Source organism: Grus americana, chromosome 1 (assembly GCF_028858705.1).
Source record: "Grus americana isolate bGruAme1 chromosome 1, bGruAme1.mat, whole genome shotgun sequence".
Taxonomy (NCBI): Eukaryota; Metazoa; Chordata; class Aves; order Gruiformes; family Gruidae; genus Grus; species Grus americana.
In genome coordinates this window covers 138,150,178-138,171,516 of record NC_072852.1, presented here as the reverse complement: position 1 = coordinate 138,171,516, position 21,339 = coordinate 138,150,178, and the positions used below count along the sequence as shown (strand labels likewise).

Below are 21,339 nucleotides of genomic sequence, written 5' to 3'. Positions count from 1 at the left end.
GCAGTAGCCTGGATATATCTTGGAATAGTTTTGGTTATGATATTGGTTTATAATACAGATGGGAAAACTGAAGGCAGATTTCATTTTTTCCCCTTTCTTACTGCTGTGTCTTACATTTTCAAAAGGGTGTATGAGAATACACATTTTTTTATGTCCAGCTTGTGCCCAATTTTTCAAGGAGTAAGTGCTCAGTACTCTTTAAAAACCAGATCCATTTAATATGTTACTAGTGACTCTTGAAAATACAGGCTGTTCTGCCCATCATCTTGAGTAAGCGAAAATGAAGTTGCAGTCACATAGCCAAAAAAGTGCTGTTTGCATCTGCCCACGTGTGCCTTGGCATTTCCAGGGCTCAGTATGCCACCATTTCCTTCCTGAATCAAAGTTTCCCCCTTCTCATCTCCAAAATACTCAGCTAAAAATCAGAATTTGATAGATGTAATTCTTCTAAATGATAGCCCAACACTTTGAAGTTTGATTTTCTTCCTTACCAGAGTTGCACAACAGGCCCCATATTTTCCTGCAGCATAATTTTGTTTAAATACTAAAATAACGAGCTCTTAATGGCACATAAAGTCACTACATCACTGTAGATAGCTCTTTGCTGCCAGCCATTCCTTACAGTCTTTGCCATGCATGGCTCATTACACAGGAAACAGTTCCAGTTTTCTTGTGCCCTAGCCCCAGTATGTATGTGCTATTCCTTCATGGATCATAACATCAGCCTTTTTATTCCCAGATTCTAAACCACTGACCTGCTAAACACATTTTAGTATTTCTTGGAATTATTGGCATTAAATCACTACATTCAAACAGCCAAACAGACCAGAGTATATATGATGGTTGTCTGAACAGAGAACACTTGTTCATCTTTTTCTCAGCGTTACGAATGCAGGAAATGCGTAAGGTGTCATAAAGGCTATAAAGAAAATAGCATTCAAGCATAACTTCAGAAAGACTTCTAGCCATTGAAACTCAACAGCCGAGGGCAACAAAAATTTCCCATGGATTTAAAATTCATGGAATTGGCAGACCTTTTGTAGAGGCAAGGGGTAAAGTTCATGCGTTTCATAGCTTCACTAACTCCAAGAAACAACAGTGCCTTTATGTACTCCTGAGCTTTTCTATAGAAGAGATCCTTCCATGGTTAGCAGAGATAAGAAATAATGCAACACAGATACAATACTCCCTTACTTCTGAGCAGTATAGCTTCCTAAGCACATTCATGCGCTTGGTCAGCAGATATTCTGTACCTTTGGTTGAATTACAATGTTTTAACAGTAAAAAGCTGTCTGCCACCTTGAAGAAACACTATCTGCCTTTTACCATTTGGCTTCCTGTTAACCATGGAGAGAGGCAGCTCTGCTCGAAACGGATGCCCGGGAAGACGGAGCAAAGTCTGAGTAATCAGGCCCCAACAGGGCTCTGGCAGCAAAGCCCAGAGAAGAAGTTAAAAGGATTAGCACTATAATGCTGTTTAGCATTAGTAGTCCTCTCTCAGCCTGACCGAAAATCATCTTGCTCCTACTAAGTCTGCCCTTCATCATTTTTACTGGGCTCAGAATACCTAAGTTCACTCATGTATAACTTAACCTCCTTACTTGAGGGATAGTCACACCATTGTGCCTTATGAGGGGTTTGAGGGTGATTTGCTCATTAACTGTGTCTGCACTGTTAACATCATCCCTCAGAATGAGCCTGGTTTGGAAAGCAGTATCAGGGAAACGAGCGGTTCCAATGCAGATGCTAATTCTAGGATATCTGTGCCTTTGCAAAGCAGAAGCCCCTGTGCTTGCTGTATGTCTTCCCTTAGTGATTTAGTTCAGGTCATGAGAACATTTCTCAGCAATCTCTCAATCCTCTCCATTAATGAAACTTTGCTTCACATCACTGACTGATGCTGGAGCACATGAAGTTTCATCCTCTCAGGTGAAACAACCCAGGTGAGGAGCTCTAGATGAGCACTTAATAATGACCTTCAGCCACTAGTGAACACCCAGTACTCAGGTCCTGACTAGAAGTAGTACAGTATGGGAATAAAATGCACATAGTCTGGGTATTGGGTTCTCTGCATCGATCATTTCACTCCACAGATCTGCTGTTAACTGGTCCAGCATGACTTGTTAATGTGGACACAGGCACTGAGTATGCCAAAAGCTCAGCACCTTCAGGAAAATCTGACTGAGGATTCAGGCGTGGGCAAGTTTAGGAAGTGGGGAATGTGGACTTTCAGAAATAGAGCATAGGGCGGAAGGTGAAGTGGGAGTGGAAGACACTGAAAAGACATGAGATACTGTGGTGGGTTGACCCTGGCTGGAGGCCAGGTGCCCACCACCAAAGCTGCTCTGTCACTCCCCTTCTCAGCTGGACAAGGGAGAGAAAATATAACGAAAGGCTCGTGGGTCGAGACAAGGACAGGGAGAGATCACTCACCCATCACCATCATGGACGAAACAAATTCAACTTAGAAAAAAAATTCACCTAATTTATTACCAAGCAAAACAGAGTACAGTAATGAGAAATAAAACCAAATCTTAAAACACCTTCCCCCCACCCCTCCCTTCTTCCCGGGCTCAACTTCACTCCCGATTTCTCTACCTCCTCCCCCCAGCAGCACAGGGGGACAGGGAATGGGGGTTGTGGTCAGTTCATCACACGCTGTCTCTGCTCCTCCTTCCTCCTCAGGGGGAGGACTCCTCACACTCTGCCCCTGCTCCAGCGTGGGGTCCCTCCCACGGGAGACAGTCCTCCACCAACTTCTCCAACATGAGTCCCTCCCACGGGCTGCAGTTCTTCATGAGCTGCTCCAGTGTGGGTCCCTTCCACAGGGTGCAGACCTTCAGGAGCAGACTGCTCCAGCGTGGGTCCCCCACGGGGTCACAAGTCCTGCCAGCAAACCTGCTCTGGCGTGGGCTCCTCTCTCCATGGGGCCACAGGTCCTGCCAGGAGCCTGCTCCAGCATGGGCTTCCCATAGGGTCACAGGCTCCTTCAGGTGTCCCCACCTGCTCCGGCATGGGGTCCTGCACAGGCTGCAGGTGGATATCTGCTCCACATCAACCTCCATGGGCTGCAGGGGGACAGCCTGCCTCACCATGGTCTGCTCCATGGGCTGCAGGGGAATCTCTGCTCTGGTGCCTGGAGCTCCTCCTCCCCCTCCTTCTGCACTGACCTTGGTGTCTGCAGGGCTGTTCGTCTCACATATTCTCACTCCTCTCTCTGGCTGCAAAAACTGCCGCTCCTTTTTTTTTTTTTTTCCTTTTTAACTCTGTTACCCCAGAGGCGCTACCACTGTCGCTGATGGGCTTGGCCTTTGCCAGCGGCAGGTCCGTCTTGGAACCAGCTGGCATTGGCTCTATCAGACATGGGGGAAGCTTCTAGCAGCTTCTCTCAGAAGCCACCTCTGTAGCACATTTCCCCTCCCCCCCAAAACCTTGCCATGCAAGCCCAAAAGAGATACTCATGACTGGAGTCCTGGTTTATGAAGATAAATATGTGTGGTATGAAGTAGGTAACACTTGTTGCCATAGGCTGAGGTTCCCATTAGGAGACCTGCAGGTGTGATACAGCTCTCAGCCATATTAACATTCTGGACGGAAGAAATGTTTCTGAATTAACATTTCTGAAATTGTCAGTTTGTGCCCTCCCTCAGTTCACTGTGACTAAATATCATAAGATTAGCACAAACTGTAGCATGAATTCCGCTGAAGAAATCATCCCTGGCTGCTAGGAGACTGTAGTACCACTCTGCTAACCTTAGTTGGTCACACCCTCTATAAAGGCTGAAATTCATCTCACTGGATTTTAGGTCAGAAAGACAACATAAAGCAAGATTTTTCTGCATGTCTTCTACAGCCGTCTTTGAATTGGATATAACAGATGTCAGGGAAAACAAAACCCACTCTAAATAATACTAACTTTCAGTTCATCTGATGAAGTAGAGGTGTCCATAATATAGAAGCCTACAGATACCTAGATCCTACTAATCCTGGGATCCTTTTAAACTCAATAGGCATTTCAAGGAAGCAATTTATCTGATCAGCTTTAGATGGCTTTAGTGTAACAAAGAACCCTGCTCTGGAAGTACCTATATCCATGGACTAGAAGTCTTCAGCAAATGGGCTAAGACATAGATATCTCATTGTCAGTGACTGTATTATCAGATGATTCCCATCACAAGAGTGCAGTACATCCAGAATATTTCCATTAAATTAGTATACTTCCTGGAATGCAACTATGCATAGTTTAATCAAGATTAGAATAGCTTATTAAAAGAGGGCATCTCATAATATTGCCTAAACTAAGACCTAAATAAACAAATAGAAAAAAAACATAGAACGGTTTGGGTTGAAAAGACCCTCAAAGATCATCTAGTCCAATCCCCTCTGCTGTGGTCAGGGACATTACTAGATCAGGTTGCTCAAAGCCACATCCAGCCTGACCCTGAACACTTCTAATGATGGAGCATCCACAACTTCTGTGAGCAACTTCTTTGAGTGTCTCACCACTCTCAATGTAAAAAATTTCTTCCTTATATCCAATCTAATTCTACCCTCTTTCAGCTTAAAACTGTTGCCCCCTGTCCTGTCACTACAGGCCATGGTAAAAAGTTTCTGTCTTTATTATAAGCCCCCTTTAAGTATTGAAAGATGTCCCTGGAGCCTTCTCTTCTCCAGGCTGAACAACCCCAACTCTCTCAGCCTGTCCTCACAGGAGAGGTGCTCCAGCCCTCTGACCAGCTTCATGGCCCTCCTCTGGACTCGCTCCAACAGCTCCATGTCTGTCTTGTACTGGGGCCCCCAGAGCTGGACGCAGTACTCCAGGTGGGGTCTCACAAGAGCGGAGTAGAGGGGCAGGATCACCTCCCTTGACCTGCTGGTCACACCTCTTTTGATGCAGCCCAGGACACGGTTGGCTTTCTGGGCTGCAAGCGCACACTGCCGGCTCATGGCTAGCTTCTCATCCACCAGTATCCCCACGTCCTCCTCCACAGGGCTGTTGTCAATCCTTTCACCACACAGTGGTATTGATACTAGGCATTGCTCCGACTTCATTAGGTTCACATTGGCCCATTCCTCAAGCCTGTCAAGCTCTCTCTAGATGGCATCCCTTTCCTCAGGCATATCAAATGGGTCATTGAATTTCTTGCAAATGTTTAATTATATGCAAATGATTATAAAATGGCTTCTCTTAAACCTACAGAATATCACATTTGGATTTCCTGTTGAAGTCAGTTTTAAAAGGTAGCATAGACTTTTGCTGTCTCATTGTATAAATATTTCTATCTTAAACACTTCCACTTTAATCATTTTAAATAAGGATGAGGGCAGAATGCTGCAAACTAAGTGGGAGGGGCTACTTCATACCTATGCCTATGTTGTTAGCTTGGGAGAGTTGGGGGTTACCACCAAAACCAGATGAATAAGTAACTCCTCAGTTATATGGATATATGGAAACATGAAATTGTAAGAGCCACACACTGACCCAGTCCAGGCTTCCTGTCTCAGCACATTTGCATTTAAAAGATAAAGATAAACCTGCAAGATATTAAAAATACAACCATGTACCAAACCTTTAACATGATGCTTTAAACCACAGCCAAATTTTGGCATAGTAAAACATCTGTGAATTATTTCATCCACTGAAATGAAATGCTCTGAATATTTGGAAAATGTGGTCAACACATCTTACATGCTCAAAGTTAAACCGATAATGCATCTAGAGTCTGGACAGAAATTCCCCAGGTCAGATTTGGGGATTTAGAGATATTTTGTGGAGCAGCCCTTCTTAGTATGAGTATAGTCTGCTTCCTAGTATTATTTGCAATTTCCCCCCAAAGAATTTCCTGCTAGTGTCAGGACCCTAGCAATTTATCTCTCTCATTCTGAGTCATTCTAGAGGCTTTTATGGCTTTTGATCTTTTATACCATCTTCCTTAAATATTTTATGAGATACTATGACTCATTTCATTACTTGTATAATCAGGATTTGGAGAATTGATGTTCTTTGTACCCTTCTGAGCTACTGGAACATCAATGCTGGACTTATATTTAAGCAACTATATTTGAGATTGGAATTGGTCCCTTGTTCTTATCTACATATTACTACTAAATTTTGCACGAGTTTCTGCTTCTGGACAATCAGTGAATGACATCTGAACATTTCCTGGTGTTGATGTCTCATGCAACCTTTAAATCCTTTTTGCTTCACTTCTCAGAAAAGTATGTGCATGTCTGTCTGGATAGAGGTGTGGTAAGGGTGGAAGAATTCAGGAAATAAACATGCTAGTTATCTTGTTATAAAAGCCTGTGAAGAAACAAGATACCTGCAATGTTTACCTTAAGGTAGTTAGCAAGATCCTCACTACAGCCTAGGCTAAGGATGTTTATCCACCATATCATTACTTTTTCTCTTCCAGAATAGCTAAAATATAATAATAACCCTGTGATTATAAAAAGGACCAATTTTGTTATTACTGGGGTCAGGAGACCTGATCAGATTAAGTGCTTCTAACTACTGGAGACTTGTTTTTCAACAATTGAATGCAAACATTCTTATTTTTAATAAAATTAAAATATTTCATATTTTACATTTCATAATGTCTCTTTTATATTATCTGGTCTGACAGAAAATTTGACAATGAAATAATATTTTTTAAAAGTCATGTGAATTCTTCACCTCATCTTTCACCAGATGTTTTAATTCCAAGGAGTATTTCAGTCTCATTCACAGTTCACAAGAATAGATTAAATATTTTTGATAGAACAGCTCCCTGTTGAGAAGTTCAGTTTCATCAAAATATACACATTTTACAAGAGTATGTCAACTTGAATGAAATGTTCTAAGGAATAAGCAAAAAATAGTTATTTCAATTAATTTTGCCATTAAATACAAATATTTTTGTTTTACATATACTATGTAGTGTAGCATATTCAGTGCTTTAACATTGTCAAGTTGAACAAAATAATTCCTCAGTCCAGATATATTCCAGAGCACAATAACTTAGCTTTATTTTGGGGTTCTGTCACCTGAAAATGAAACAGCTTTAGTGGGTTGATTGGTTTGGAAGGGTTTTTGTGTTTTGGTGTTTGGGTTTTTTTGAAGGAGTTGGGGAGAGAAGAAAGGTTGGACATTGCTGGGGAAGAGAGTACCATTTTAAGAGAAGCACGTTCTACAAAGAGATGGTATATATTTTAACCCTACAGTAAGGGGCTATCTCCTATGCCTTCTTAAATCATCAATATCACCACTTCTTACTGCTTTTTGTAAGTAAAACTGTAAGTAAACTTGAAAACCTCTTTCAAAGTTGTTATTATTATAATCTCCATTTCCAGATAAGACCAAGGCAAGACAAAATTTTCCAAAGGCTGCCCGGTATGTCATTGTTCAGCTCCCCTTCCTGATCAACGGTTCATTTCAGCTAGCTGGTGTGGATTTGCTGTACTTGCATCGCTCTCAGCAGCGGTACACCAGCATGTCATAGCTGCCCTGGACCGCACGTCAGCTAACACTCCACTGGCACAAAAAGCATCCTCTCCTCCAACTCTTTACAGAAACAAGCCTAGCCAACAGTGCGTATCATCAACAGCAACCAAAGGTATGATGTTACGTCATCATTTCTATCCATATACAATCTTTAATATCATTAGAGCCTCCTCATACCTCATGCCCTGCCTGTCAGCCTAGGGCACAAGTGGCAACAGCCATGGGAATTTGTTCAGTTATTCCCATTCTCCTAAATTTTCTCTCTCAAACTTCTCCTGTCTGCAAAATGAAGTAGTGTGGCTTGGAGAGTCTCTTACTTCATATAAGCAGACTTTCACCAAGAACCTTCCTATATTTCCTTTTTTTAAAAATCGGAGTCTTTCAAAAACAACAACAAAATAGAAACAAAAATCCCCAAATGCTACAGTTTACCCATGTGCCATTTTGCCTCCTGTTTCTGAAACAAGAGTTGACAGGCCAACATATGTGACCAATAACTGCTATTCAGAGTTAAGCTCTGCAAATGGTGATTGACATGGAGCCAGGCATGGCATTAGCCAAGGGAGTTATCAACTATAGACCAGCCAAAATAAACTCCGAGAAATTTCCTCTGGGTGTTAATCACTCTGAGTATCATTCTTTCCCACACACTAGGCAAAGATCCTTGACCTTCTGATTTGGAGCAAAACCACCTCTATTAATTAAATAATTTGTCCATTATCACCTGAAGACATGTGTAACCTTTTCACCCTACACAAGAAATAACAAAATAAATAAACGTCTATTGTAAATATTACTAAATCCCCAAGCTTGCTTGATTTGCTACAGTGCATATGCCATCCTAATACCACTTAGTGTATATCTGCACTGCAAAGCACATTAAGACTGTCCTGGTTTTGGCTCAGATAGACAGAGTTAATTTTCTTTCTAGTAGCTGCTACAGTGCTGTGGTTTGGATTTAGGATGAGAGTGATGTTGATGATAACACACTGATGTGTTTAGTTGTTGCTGGGCAGTTGTAGTGCCTACACTCAGTGAAGGACTTTTCAGCTTCTCAGGCCCTGCCAGGTGCAGCAGAAGCTGGGAGAGCACAGCCAGGACAGCTGGCCCAGGCTGGCCACAGGGATATTCCCTGCCATAGAACGTCAGGCTCCCTATAGAATTGGGGAAGCGAGCCGGGAGGTGGGATCGCTGCTCACAAACAGACTGGGCATCAGGTTGGGTTTTTTAACTTCCATTGTGGTGAGCAATTGCATTTGTGAATCATTTGTTTTATATTATTATTATTATTTTGTTATCCTGTTAAACTGTCTTTATCTCAACCCATGAGGTTTTTTTTTTTCTGTTCTCCTCCCCATCCCAGTGAGGGGAAGGATGGGCAAGAGGCTGCGTGGTGCTGAGCTGCCAGCTGGGGTTAAACCATGACAAACATATTTTTTTAAATCTCTAATGGATAACTCTTTGCACAGTACGTTCAAATAAAATAGTCCAAAGCTGGGAAAATTAATGCAGTCAGTCACCTTTCAACTCTAATGGCTCGATTTTTGCCTAGCCTGAAGTACAACACCTATCATATAAGCTTCTAACTGGTGTCACATCCTTCACAGTACTTTTTACTGAGACGACGTATCAAAACATCAAACATCTTTATCATGAAAACTAGCTTTTCCCATATAACTGCAATCATAAAATCATGTGGGAAAAGTTTAGTTTTGAGGAGTAAGAGTTTTCATGCATTTGCAAAATAGAGCAACACAGGTTTGTCCTTCTGTCTACTAAAAGCCACATTGTCACTTCTGCAGGGTGGGTCTTTGTTCACACAGTAGAAAAGCTACAAGATCACAAGGAGTAAGGGTCTTATAATTGGGATGAAGCCCTTTTTAATAGTACCTTATGATAAAAAAAATTCCCAGAATTTTTAACATGAATGCTGCCCCATAAGTCTGGCTTACAAATTTAGAAATAAAGATGCATGAAGTTATTGGTACATTTAACTTTTTAACTGATTATTTATACCTCCAGCCCTCACATGCAAGATTTCAGTACTTGGTAGAACATGTTTATTTACACACTATGTAATTACCTCAAGATTGGAAAAGCCAAAAATCTTGGAATTTGATCACAAAACTAAGCCTTATGTTTTAGCTGCTTTTAGAGACATTAAAAACTTAACACCTCAGAATATTGCAGTATCTTCTTAATTAGAAAGAAAATCTTGCTAGGAAAATAGCTGTCCAGAGAATTTATAAAACAAAACTCCATTGATCATCCCATTATACTTCTGCACTGCAAATGAAAGGGGCCTGTAAAGGACAGATACCATCAGGAATAGCCCTTTCAAGATGAGATAGGTCAGACAGTTTAATGGAGAAAGAATGGAAAGCTACAATGGCTGTTGTGTGTTTAACCCCCTTTGAATGCCTTTGGAGGTCGTCTTTACCTTCCTTACCTTTCTGTCTGCTGCCTTCCTTCTCTTTGCCTCCAGACTCTTGAAGTTTATGAACTATTCCTCTTTTTTGCATCTGTGCTTACCCAAGGCAGCTTCTGATTCTGTGGCACCAAAAGACCTATTTTCATCCTCAAGGCTTTCAAACAAGCTTCATTCACGATTTCTGCATAAAGGCTCCTTCCTCTGCTTTCCTAATGCAATTTTAAGAAGAGAGTCTGGTAATCTTTTCCTTCTCTGCAGGCTCCTCCCGGTCTCCTCTCCCACATAGTTGTTTTCCCTCTGGGCCTCCCTCTGTCCCTCTCTTCTGTACTTTATTTTCTGAGTAACCTCATCTAGTCTCAGAAATTCACCCTGGTATTTTAAAATGTACTGCTGTCAAGAAAAATAGAGCGCTGCTTTCCCTGTTGTTATAGAGGAATAGCACACAAAGTCTTTTCTCTTTCTCTTCCCCTTCCTTTACCTCAAGTACCTCAAAAAGGCAAACCCATTTAGTCATCCCCTGGCATAGTACCAACCAATACCACAAACATCAGCCAAAAGATGTTTGGAAAGACTCAAAAATATTTTCAAGCTTAGGATTTTCAAGGAAAAGTTCCAATTCCAGTTCAATGATAGAAGGAAGGGAAGAGAAGATAAAAAGATTTATATATATATATATATATAAAAAAGACAAAAAAATGCTACCAGTTTTCTCCTTCTTTGTTATGCTCAAATTTCCAGCTGCACATTGACCGGGTCAGGAGTTCCAGATTGGCAAAGCCTACCTCCCTGATGAGGCTGAAAGCATATTCAAAAAGAAGAGGGATTGAGATGGCATTTGCCCTCATTCTTCAAGACCTCTCTCTTCCCTCTGGGTTTGCCCTACAGCTCCTGTGAACCCTAGTATTGTCTAGATGTCTGGGGAAGGAGCAAGAGATTAAAGACAGAAGCCAAAAAACTGAGAACAGGGAAGTGAGGAGGCAATAATAGAAATCCTAGAGTAGGGATAGGGTGGGGGGCAGCAAGGCTTGATCCAAAGAGGTTAAAAAAAAATAATCATCACTGGACTAGGACAATGTACTGGAATTAGTCTGAAAACTCAAGGGAACCTTAGGGAAAAAAATCAGCACTATTAGTTATTAGTCTCTCTTGGGACCTACCTACCTCATCAGCTCAACACAAACAGGGAAATAAAGTGCATTTCTCCACAAACCTGTTGTCTCCAGTAACAGTTTCCAGATTTTCTGGACCACAAAGACACAATCTGTCTTCCTAAAGCTAACTCCTCTACAACATTTACAAGTATAAATTCACAGAAACAGACAATAGAAAAAATCATGGAAACAGGCAAACTAGACAAGATTCATGATCTAATACCCCAGGATTTCTGGTCCAGAAAGACAGATGATGCTTGAGAAATAACTAAACCCTTTTGTGGTCAATCATGCAATAAGATCAAGCTAAAGGTTTGGGGTTTTTTTTGTCAACTCAGCCAGGAAGCCTCTCTGGGAGCCTGTGAAGTAACTTTCTCAACACAGCCTTAACATGAGCTTTAACAAAGATAAATGTCACGTCCTGCACCTGGAAATGAGTAATCCCAAGCAGCAGCACAAGCTGGGGACTGATGAGCTGAGGAGCAGCTCTGTTGACCTGGGGTGGTGACAGGCAGTGAGCTGAACGGGAGCCAGTGTTGTACCCTGGCAGGGAAGGTGACCAGCAGTCTCCTGGGCTGCACCAGCAAGAGTACAGTCAGTAAACCAAGGAATATGGCTATTTCAGTCTACTTGGCACTTATTAGGCCACACTTTGAATACTGTGACCAGTTTTGGTCCCCTCAGTTGGAGAAGCTGGGAAGGGTCCAGCAGAGGCCACCAGGATGATTAGGGGGATACAGAACTTTGACATATGAAGAAAGGTTGGAGGAACCAGGTTTGCTCAGCCTGGAGAACAGAAGGCTCAAGAAGGATCTAATCACACTTCTTGAATATCTAAAAAGTTAGTTATAGAGAAAACAGAGCTACTTTCTTCACAAGGACAGTCTCTGACAGGACAAGAGACAGTGGGCATGAGCTGCTTCAGGGGAAATTCTGTCTGGATACAATAAAAAAATTCTTCTCCATGAGAGCAGCTGGAGATTGGAAGAGGCTGCCCAGGGAAGAGGCGGACTCTTACATACTGGAAATGCTCAAGATTGTTTGAATATATTGCTGTAGTGCCCTGTGTTGAAGAGAAGGTTGGACCAGATAATCTCCAGAGTCCAATCTGAACTTTCTGTGAATCCCTATCCGTGCACAGTCTTGCTAGCTATATAAATAGTGTTGTCAGTCCACAGCCATCTTCTCCCTCAAGTATCAGTCTTCATGTTGAATTTCACAGGTTAAAAACACCAGGTATTTTCTTTTGAAAATTTGGATTTGCTTTTCCCAGCCTTGCTACGCAAGATACAACACTGCTGTATTTCGTTCCATCCTTCATTTCCTTAAGATTGTAAACTTGAAGGGGTGGCAGATAACTTTTCTTATTTGCTTATAAACCATCATGGTCCTGCATGATCAGTGTACAAACACACACACAAGTCATTCGTTACCTGGACTTCTACTACTGTGGGGATATGTGATACTTATTTCCAATCATTACTAATCTTTCATAAGCAGTTTAGACTTTAGTTCTCTTTAACGGGAGGAGAAGCATGAGAGTCAATAGCAGAATTCTCCCATGACAGTTTCTTTTGCAGTCAAGACACTCAAGGAGCATTATGCTATGGGAGGATTTTTTAACCTTCAGTAACAAGGCTTAATTAGGGATCAAGAGCAAATGTTATAGCACAGAAGAGGCACCTCTGGACACTCATTCTTCTTGGGCTTTTGTTCCAATTAAGCTGGTTAACAGGGGATGTAAGAACATTTGCATCTGAAGTATAGTCAAAGACTTCAGATAGCTATTACAATTTTAAATTTTACTTGAGCTGAAAAATCTGAGTAAGTGGGACTTTTTGAAGATTAGATGTATTTGTCAAGAAACGGTGAGAAACCTGTACAGCTCTTACCTCATTAAAATATTTCAACACTGCAAGGAACAAGCTCATGCTGAAACTCAAGAACAAGTTTCTTATTATTCAAGAAAATATGAATGAAAATAATAATTGTAAAAAAAAAATCAGGAAGGAAAGCCTGGTTTTGTTCGCACACTATCACCTGATATGTTCAGCATTTGTCACCAGGGTGCAAATTTACTCACAGACATACCTCTTGAATAACTATAGTAGCACAGTATTTTGAAGGGGGAATCCACCCCACCTTCCCAATCCCACTGACTTCAGTAGAAGCAAAATCAGGCTTCAGAGCTGCCTATTTTGGATCAAGCAAGGCTAAGAAGCAAATGGTGCAACTGTGCAATACCCTACATTAGTTACATACCAGTAAGGGTCATAGCTGTGGGTTGATAGGTGAAGCAAAGGAAGAGACAGAGCTTTTCTTTGCTAGCATTTACCAAAATACTCTGACAGCAATAGATTATTTTTCCATTAGAGCAAAGAACAGTAGCATTTAATCCTCTAGTTGTTCCCTCATGTACCACAATTTGAGTCCTGCCAAATACAAAGTCTTGCCTCACAAGTACAGATGGTAGGAGAGAAGAAAAAAAAAAACACCCAACAAGAAAACCTAACAGCGTAAGCATAAATATGAAGGAAAGTCCTTGCGATTTTGTTGAAGACTAGAAAAAAAAAACCGACCTTGGTTTTTCCAAGGGAAGTACCGATGACTTCATATGAGACCTTACACTTCACAAAGAAAGTATACGGCATGCTACCTTTAATCCACTCTATTTTACATAAGCATCCAGGTAAAGTTAAAAATGCTATTTTCTATCGGTGAAAAACCTGCATGGGAAAGGCGTACATGGCTACATGAGTTAGCACGGTCATTCTTTATTCATGAACTTTAATGAGCTTTACATGCAAAAGGGACAAGACATTTTTCAGAATTTGTAGCTATAATTTTGCTGTGACTAAATTCACTCCTTTTTGTTGCACAATGGACATACATAAAAGGGAAACCAGTTTCAGGAGGTTTTGTATCAGTTTTTCCCAGATCTCTAGAATTAGCCTGAAGGATTCTTTTAGAGAGTAAGTAAATATATATATATATAAAAAAAATATTAGGACAACACTGCAATGCAAAAAGGATGTTAAATTGCTCATCCAAGGAGATGACATAACGAATACTGACATAATTTCCAAGCAGCAAAGCAAAACTAGGTCAAATCACATTGACCTATCTAACATAATAAGCCTTTTTTTTTCAGATTTTTACAATGCAGACTGTGTCTGCAGGCATTAATGTCCCCTGTTATCTATGTATAGTGTTGTCACTCTGCTTTAATGTCTTATCACCATGTTGTGTTAATTAGACCAAAACAATATAGTGCACTTTTGAACTGCTTAACTCCCAGTTTAAAATCTCTGCCTAAACTATACATCTGAGGTTATCCAGTTAGAAATGAAGTCATTAACTCTTTACAGTCACTTGTTTCAATAGGTGCTACTAAGGCTGGTGGAACAGTGTCAACTTTGCATGCAGGTCAAAATCTAAGCTTCGTAAGTTGCATATTATTTGTCAAAAACAAGGCCCGCATAGCTAACATCTGTCAGCAAATGAAGTGCACGCTAATTTTGATGCCACTTAACACAAGGCAGGACTCAGGCATACGCGCTCTCTCGAACATCACATGGACAAACCTGCTCCATGCTTGGCCATCACGAGGCCCTGCCCCAGAGCTTTATCCGCAAGCAGTGCTCTGAAAGGGACAGTCCTTTTTCTTGCTCAGGGCAGCCCTCCCTTCCCCTACTCTTGTTGTTCCTCTGCACATCAGATTTACAGCACATCAGATGTCGGTGACACTATAAACAGAGTTGTGTAGGTTTCCGCCTACAGCCTCTCACGACTCCCACAAGAACAGAAACCTGAGAAGTGAGAGCGATATCTGCCTGTATCCATGACTCCAGAGCTGAGGTGGGACCAGAGACCAGGCTGAGAGCTTGAGGCCCCAGAGTCCCAGGGAACTGGGGGCTGGTTGGGAAGGAGGAAAAAAGCTGAGGCAGGAGACAGAGGCAGACCTTGGTGGTCCCCAAAGCAGAAATCGTCAACAGAGTTTACATCTTCCTGTAGAATATATAAATTTTGCAGTAAAGGCATAATTTTAGGGGAAAATAACTGATATGTTCCAATAGTAAAACCCCCTCCAATACTTTTGGTGATGAAGAGTACATTAAAAATGGGATGCAGGCTGCTCTTATGATGGAGTGGCTGGATTTGGCAACTCCAATTCTAAATATATATATATATGTATGTAAATGTGTAGTGTTTCTCTTTTCTCTTTGTTTTCTTGTTCATTTTTTATGTCTCCAGTTATCTCTCAGTAATAAAAAAAACCCAAACCCACAGACAAAACAAAACAAACAACAAAACACAAACAAAAAACACTGATCCCCTCTCCCCCCCCCCCCAACAAAACCAAGAAGGATCATGTTTCTATATGGGACAACTACTGAAAAAAGAAGAGAATTTGAGACCATTTTGCCAAAAAATACTGATTTCTCAGGGTTTTTTTTTTTGAAGAAAGCGCCAGCCTCAGCTAATGCTCAGAATAAGTTTTCTAATAAGAAACCAGAGATGGAGATCCCAGAGGTGGTCGGGGGGGTGGGTGGGTGGTGGGGGTGTCTCATCTGAGCAAGCTTTCTCTTCACCTGACTCAAAGCAGTGAGTGCATCGGCTTGCTGGTATCACAGATGAGTCCTGCCCACCGCTGTGGTGGGGGGCTCTCTCAAGGCTCCTGCCACAGCTGTTCACTAATTAAATACCTGCAGACCCAAAGAGCCAAGTTAATGCCATTAGTCACGGGCACCTGCTCGGGAGGCGGCGGGCCATGCCGCGGGCACGCAGGTGCTCCCGCAGCGCAAGGCGACCGAGGTGCAGCGTGACGGGGAGCTGTCGGCACCGCCAGAGGCATGAGAAATATGTCGGCCTCTCTGCCCCAAAATGTGGAGCGACTGTCATAACGTGTCACCAGCTCCTTTCTGAGGCCATGAAATATCCCTCTATAAATATTTTCATTACACTCTATCACACTACAATGAAAAATCCTATCAGCCCCGTGGATCTCCTCATTTACTGTCCCACTAAGCCAGCAGTAAAAGCCTGGACTCTTTTATTTGTTTTACTATCTTAAAATTGTTCTTGTACCCAGCTATCTCAACAGTTATGCAATCAAAAAAGTTCTATCGTACTTCGGGGCCGAACAAACATCGTCTATGTGCCAGCTTTCTTGTCCTCCCACTTCCCTCTGGGAAGATATAAATAATAATGATAAAAACCCATGACACGACAGCAAATAGGAAAGAATTTTAAAGAATTAAGAGCTATTTTTATTGTTTAGAAAAGAGATCAGAATCAGCTTCCTACCCTTTAGCGCCGTTCCCAGCTTTCAGGCAGGGTGGATTCTGCACTGCAAGCCAGGGATCTCAGGGATATTCAGTAATTCCTTACAGCTTGCTAAAGCATTACAAGCTCTAAGCTGCACGACTGTAATAAAAGACTTTGAACCCAAGAACAGGCTAAAGAATGGAGTACCCTAAGAAGTCTGAAATTCAGTTCAAACAAACTCCAGCGCACATTCAAAAGGCTATTCACATGGCTGTATGCGAATGCAGGTCTGCTCCTTTCTCTCAGCTCAGTCTTCACCCTCAGCCAAATCAAATTGTTTCTCCAAAGGCTGAAGCATTTACTGAGCTTCAGCATAGCCCCTGAGCATTTCCCACCGCGAGCTCCTCGTTCCCAGCAGTTCATTTTCCTCGACCCCGGGCTCCAGCAGACCCCTTACCTCTGGTGCTACTCTGCGGAGGGACTCTGAGGTCTGACAACTTTTTGCAGAGCTCAGAAGCGGCTGAAGCCCTCCGTGCCGCTGCCTGCCTCCCCGTCCCTCCCCAGCGGGGAAGCCCTGGGACTGGGCAGCGGCGTGAAGCCGGCAGCCAGCGCAGCAGAGCGCGGGGCAGGAGGCAGGGAGGGAGACGGAGACAGATCTCATCAAAGGTAGGAGGCCTGCTGGGGATCAGAGAGAGGGAGATACACATCTAAATAATTCAGGCGCTAATAAAAGCTTGAGGTTGGGCTCTGTTCAAGATGTGAGATGAGGCTGAATTTCAATGCATTTCACGCTGCCATCAATGCAGAATGCAGTGTTACTTAATAACGCGACACTGACAAACCAACATTACTTTAAGAGTATTCCACATAAAGTTAATGAGGAAAGTGGCTATGCCTGGTTTTGTATTTTTATGGCTTTAGCTTTAGGTTGAAATTCTATCAAGTGAAGATTTTTGAGAACTTCAAGTCTGACCTCTACAGGTAGGCTGCTGAAATAGGTACGGTATCTTTTGATCGCAAATTGTACAAGGGGCTTTCAGAAATTGGAGAAAAGTAATGGATCAGATGTGCTACATAACATCAGGTTATCATCATTGCATCTCTAAAGCCATATTTTAAAGACATTACTACCTGTAGCATCACCTGTGGTAATTTAGTTACTGCAAATGCTTTCTTGCAAAATGTATAGACGGTGCAGCAACATCAGGAAAAGCACATCCAGCATGAACATTTTTTACATTCAAAAGTGTTACAGTTTTGCTTCTGCTTTTTATTATCCCTCCCCCTTCCTCCCCAATCTTCCATATGATCTGCTCTTTCAGAGCTACAGAAACAAATGTCACTTTGAAACCGATAACATCCTTTTGCGTTTTGCAAAACTGATGTTTTTAAATGCCCTGATTGGTGCCACCTTTTTCTAATCAGAACCAACCACTCTAACAAACTACCCTTTGTCCAGAGATCCCGTCCCCTCTGTTCCCACCAACCTACAGCACATGTTGCTATAGCTACCCTGCATGTCTATTTACCACACAAGTGATCAAAGGGAGCAGACAACACACATACACACACGCACAAAAAAAACCTCGCCAGGCTTCCTACCGAGCAATGTCCAGCCGCTAATTAACTGATACACTCCCAGCCTGCAGACTCTGTACACTTGTTTTCTTTATTCTGTGCAGTACACAAAAAAAAAAAGCAGCATTCTCCAAAATGCTCATTCTTCCCTTACAGACCAAACAAACAACAAAACATCCCGGGAGGAACTTTAGAAGAGAATTTCCTAAAGCAAGGCTAAGGATTACAGCACTCCAGGATAAGAATACAGCTTATCTACTGAGAAACACATTAGGAATTTTAAAAGGTATGCAAAAGAAAATAGGACATAAGAAACACATGCTAAGAACTTAAACAGCTGTAAGGAAAGGGGATGATTTTGAATTTTGCATGTGTTTTGCACCGAAATTGTAAGCAGCATTTATTCACTTGGTAAATTATATGCACGCTAAAAGCTATACGACTGCAGTCATGATAAGTAACTGTAATGGCTTTACGTGCCTTAGAAACACAGTTTTTCATTTTTAGGTGGCCTGTCAGTTAACAGTCATTTTGTTGACCCTCTTTATGTGACGAAGGTCTCAAGGCTGCCTCAATCAAAGTCAATAGGATTTCAATAGGAAGAGGCCAAAATAAGGAGTTGCATTTGTTGTCAAGGACACTCCCACGAGCTGCACTTCAGGGATTTGTTGTGGGCGAAAGTGAGAGAAAATGAAGTACTAAAATTCATCAAACATTTTATTTTCTGTGAAGTAGGCTTAGGGAACTTAAAATAGAGCCCACAGTGCCCTCTCCAGTTCTGCAACAAACTCGGGGAATTCAGCCACGCACCAGCCACATGAAACCACCACGCTACGACGTGAAGGCTGAGCATCTTCTCAGCAATTTCCATCCCTTGCAAGTGTCCTTAGGATTTTCTAAGTAACGAACTGACTGAACCGAGTACTCTGTAGGTAACAGCTTCCGCTTCGCAAAGGATTTTTTTTCTTGTCAGGTTAGTTAGGTTTTTTGTCTTGCAACCATGTTAGATACCTTTAAAAAACCCTGCACTTCTGCTTCCTAACACTAGTCCTATAGCACGCTAGCACATCCAAATGGGTATATTTTCCTGTGGATGCTTAAACTTTTACAGGTACACAGTGACCAGTGTGCTTTCCCAGATGTCACATGCACGGCAATAGGATAGAAATTTTCACATTTTGGTTACTGGAGCTTTTATGTTAGGTCATTCTATCAGATAGCAAGGAGACACCTCTTGCTAAGGTTTTCAATTATCACCTAAAAATGACTGGTTCTTTATACCATCTCATTTACAAATCTCAACACAACATTTACACCAACCCCTGTTGCCTGCTAGAGACTATTGGCCTGGCATAGTGGTAAAGTAGGTTGAATCTTATCAACTCAACAGGCTGCATATTACATTTCTACAGTAATTCCTGCACTTTTATTGGAGAAATCAGTGCATTTGTCTTGCCACATTGTTCAGTAACTGTGGGCTGCCTTTGGGCCAGGTCAGTCATCAGCGTAATACACGGTTTCATTCCAACACCCGCAACACAATGCCTGCTTGATGGTTAACTCTGCAACCCCAGATTAAGCTATAGCTCCCACCAAGAGCCTCTCAAAGCGGGAGGCTCTCTCCCAGAGCCTCACAGGAGGAAGGAGTTAAGCCACCCCCTCACTGCCTCATAGCCAGCTCGTCTGAGGGTGAGGAAGGGAGCACCAGGGAAGGGCAGGGAAAACAACAGTACAGGGAGGGAGGGAGGATTGCAAGGCGGAAGAGTAGGTAAAAAACCTCTCTCTGTTGCTCTGAATAGAAGGGCCATAAAAGGGCAGAAAAGTCACCATCTGTATATCCCTCTTTCCCGTAACAAGTTCAAACTAGAAGCAGGAGCGAGGGCTCCAGCTGCACGTGACTTTCCTGCTCCTAAGCGTCTGCTGTAATGGATTTCCTAAACGTTTTGTACGGTTAGTTCATAGCTCATCACAATCTTCAGTTCCCACTAAAACAGTTTGCTGCCAGGGACCGATGCGCCCAGCGGCTCTGCCCCCCGCCTTGACTTCCAGCTCCCTGGATTTCGTCCCTCAGGCCTTAGCAGCGCGCACAGACTTCCCCTTGCCAAGCTGAAAATATTTGTGCACAACAACCAAACTCGGAGAAATACTTCTAAATTCTTCACTTGGCACGGGAGAGAGAAACCGCACTCGCAGGCAGGTGTTTAAACAAACTCTGGCAGCGCTTCAGCTGGCGCTCCCCCCCACCCCCCGGGAGGAGGCACTGCGGCGGCCGGGGGGGGTAGGGGGGGCTGGGGGGGGCCGGCCCGCCGCGCCGCGCTCCTGCGGGGGGAAGGAAAGGCGGCAGACACCTACGGAGACGGGCCGGGCCCTGCAGGAATAAGCCCGCCTGTGCTTGTGCCTGCACCTCTTTTTAGGCTGGAATGTCTGTTTCCCTCCCGCTCCTCTTTTGGAGGGGGAGGGAGGGTTCGTGTGTGCATTAATATTCCCCCCCCATTCTGACTTACTTGCCTTGCTCTTGTAACCCACCAGCTATGAATCTTCATTACCCATGAAGCCTTATGCTTTAGATAGAAATATTTCAGGAGAGGAAGGTGCACGTTTCACACAGCATTTTACTTTTTATTATTGCCACCCTGTAACGTTTCTGCCGCTTTCTCATTCCTCGTTGGCAACCCCCTGTGCCAAAGTACCCTCTTGTGGTGATAATGATTTCTGATGACTACGTGCATCCAGCTGACCAACTTGAGCTATGCAGTATATAAAATGCCCTTCATTTTGCTTCGCAAGGACAAGAATTCCCCTTTCTCTCTTTAAAGAGCTATAAAAGTATTCTTTTGGCTAGTGGGAGAAAGAAATACCTTTACTCCTCCCATCACCTATATTGTCTCTTTCTTCACCTTTCCCCACCTCTTGTAACTTACAGAAAACTGGTGTAAGGCGGTTATTTCCCACCATGGTTTCAGAAAGTGAGTGGAAAACAAATGCTCCGTTTGCACTACAGGTGCAAAATCCTCACACATGCATTCCCCGGACACATACTATAAAAGTCCCACTGAGAGCTGAATGAATAACACCCACACAGAAAAGAACCTAGAAAACTTCTCTCATTTCCTCATATCTACCCATTGCCTACCTAGAAAATAACATATTAAGTGCAAGTTCTGGAAGTGGACTGGCAAGGCTTTTTGAACTGGGACAGATCTCTGATTCAGTCTTAAGATACAGCCCGGCCAGTTTTCCTTGCTCCCACAAGGCTCTTCTAACCACACATTGTTGCTGTAAAACTATGAACAGCAAGAATCAAAACCATTTTGCCACTGTGCCTTTTAAGTGCGAGACGGAGAAGAAAAGCTCCTTTTGTCTCCTCAGGTGAATAGAAGTCTTAAAAAAAAAAAAAAGTCATTTGAATAATCTCAGAAAAAATTCCC

The 21,339-nt window shown here is 42.6% G+C and overlaps 1 protein-coding gene across 6 annotated transcripts in view; it reads right to left on the bottom strand.

Moving 5' to 3' along the window:
* The window catches only part of MID1 (midline 1), a 272,856-nt gene that overhangs the window by 148,360 nt on the left and 103,157 nt on the right, over positions 1-21,339 (bottom strand). The window contains exon 1 of one of the 6 annotated variants that reach the window (XM_054846070.1): positions 9,933-10,115. The exons of the other annotated variants lie outside the window; for them this stretch is intronic. The gene's annotated coding sequence lies outside the window, so the exon portion shown is untranslated. Of the gene's footprint in view, positions 1-9,932; positions 10,116-21,339 lie in introns of those variants that run through there. 6 annotated transcript variants of the gene reach the window in all.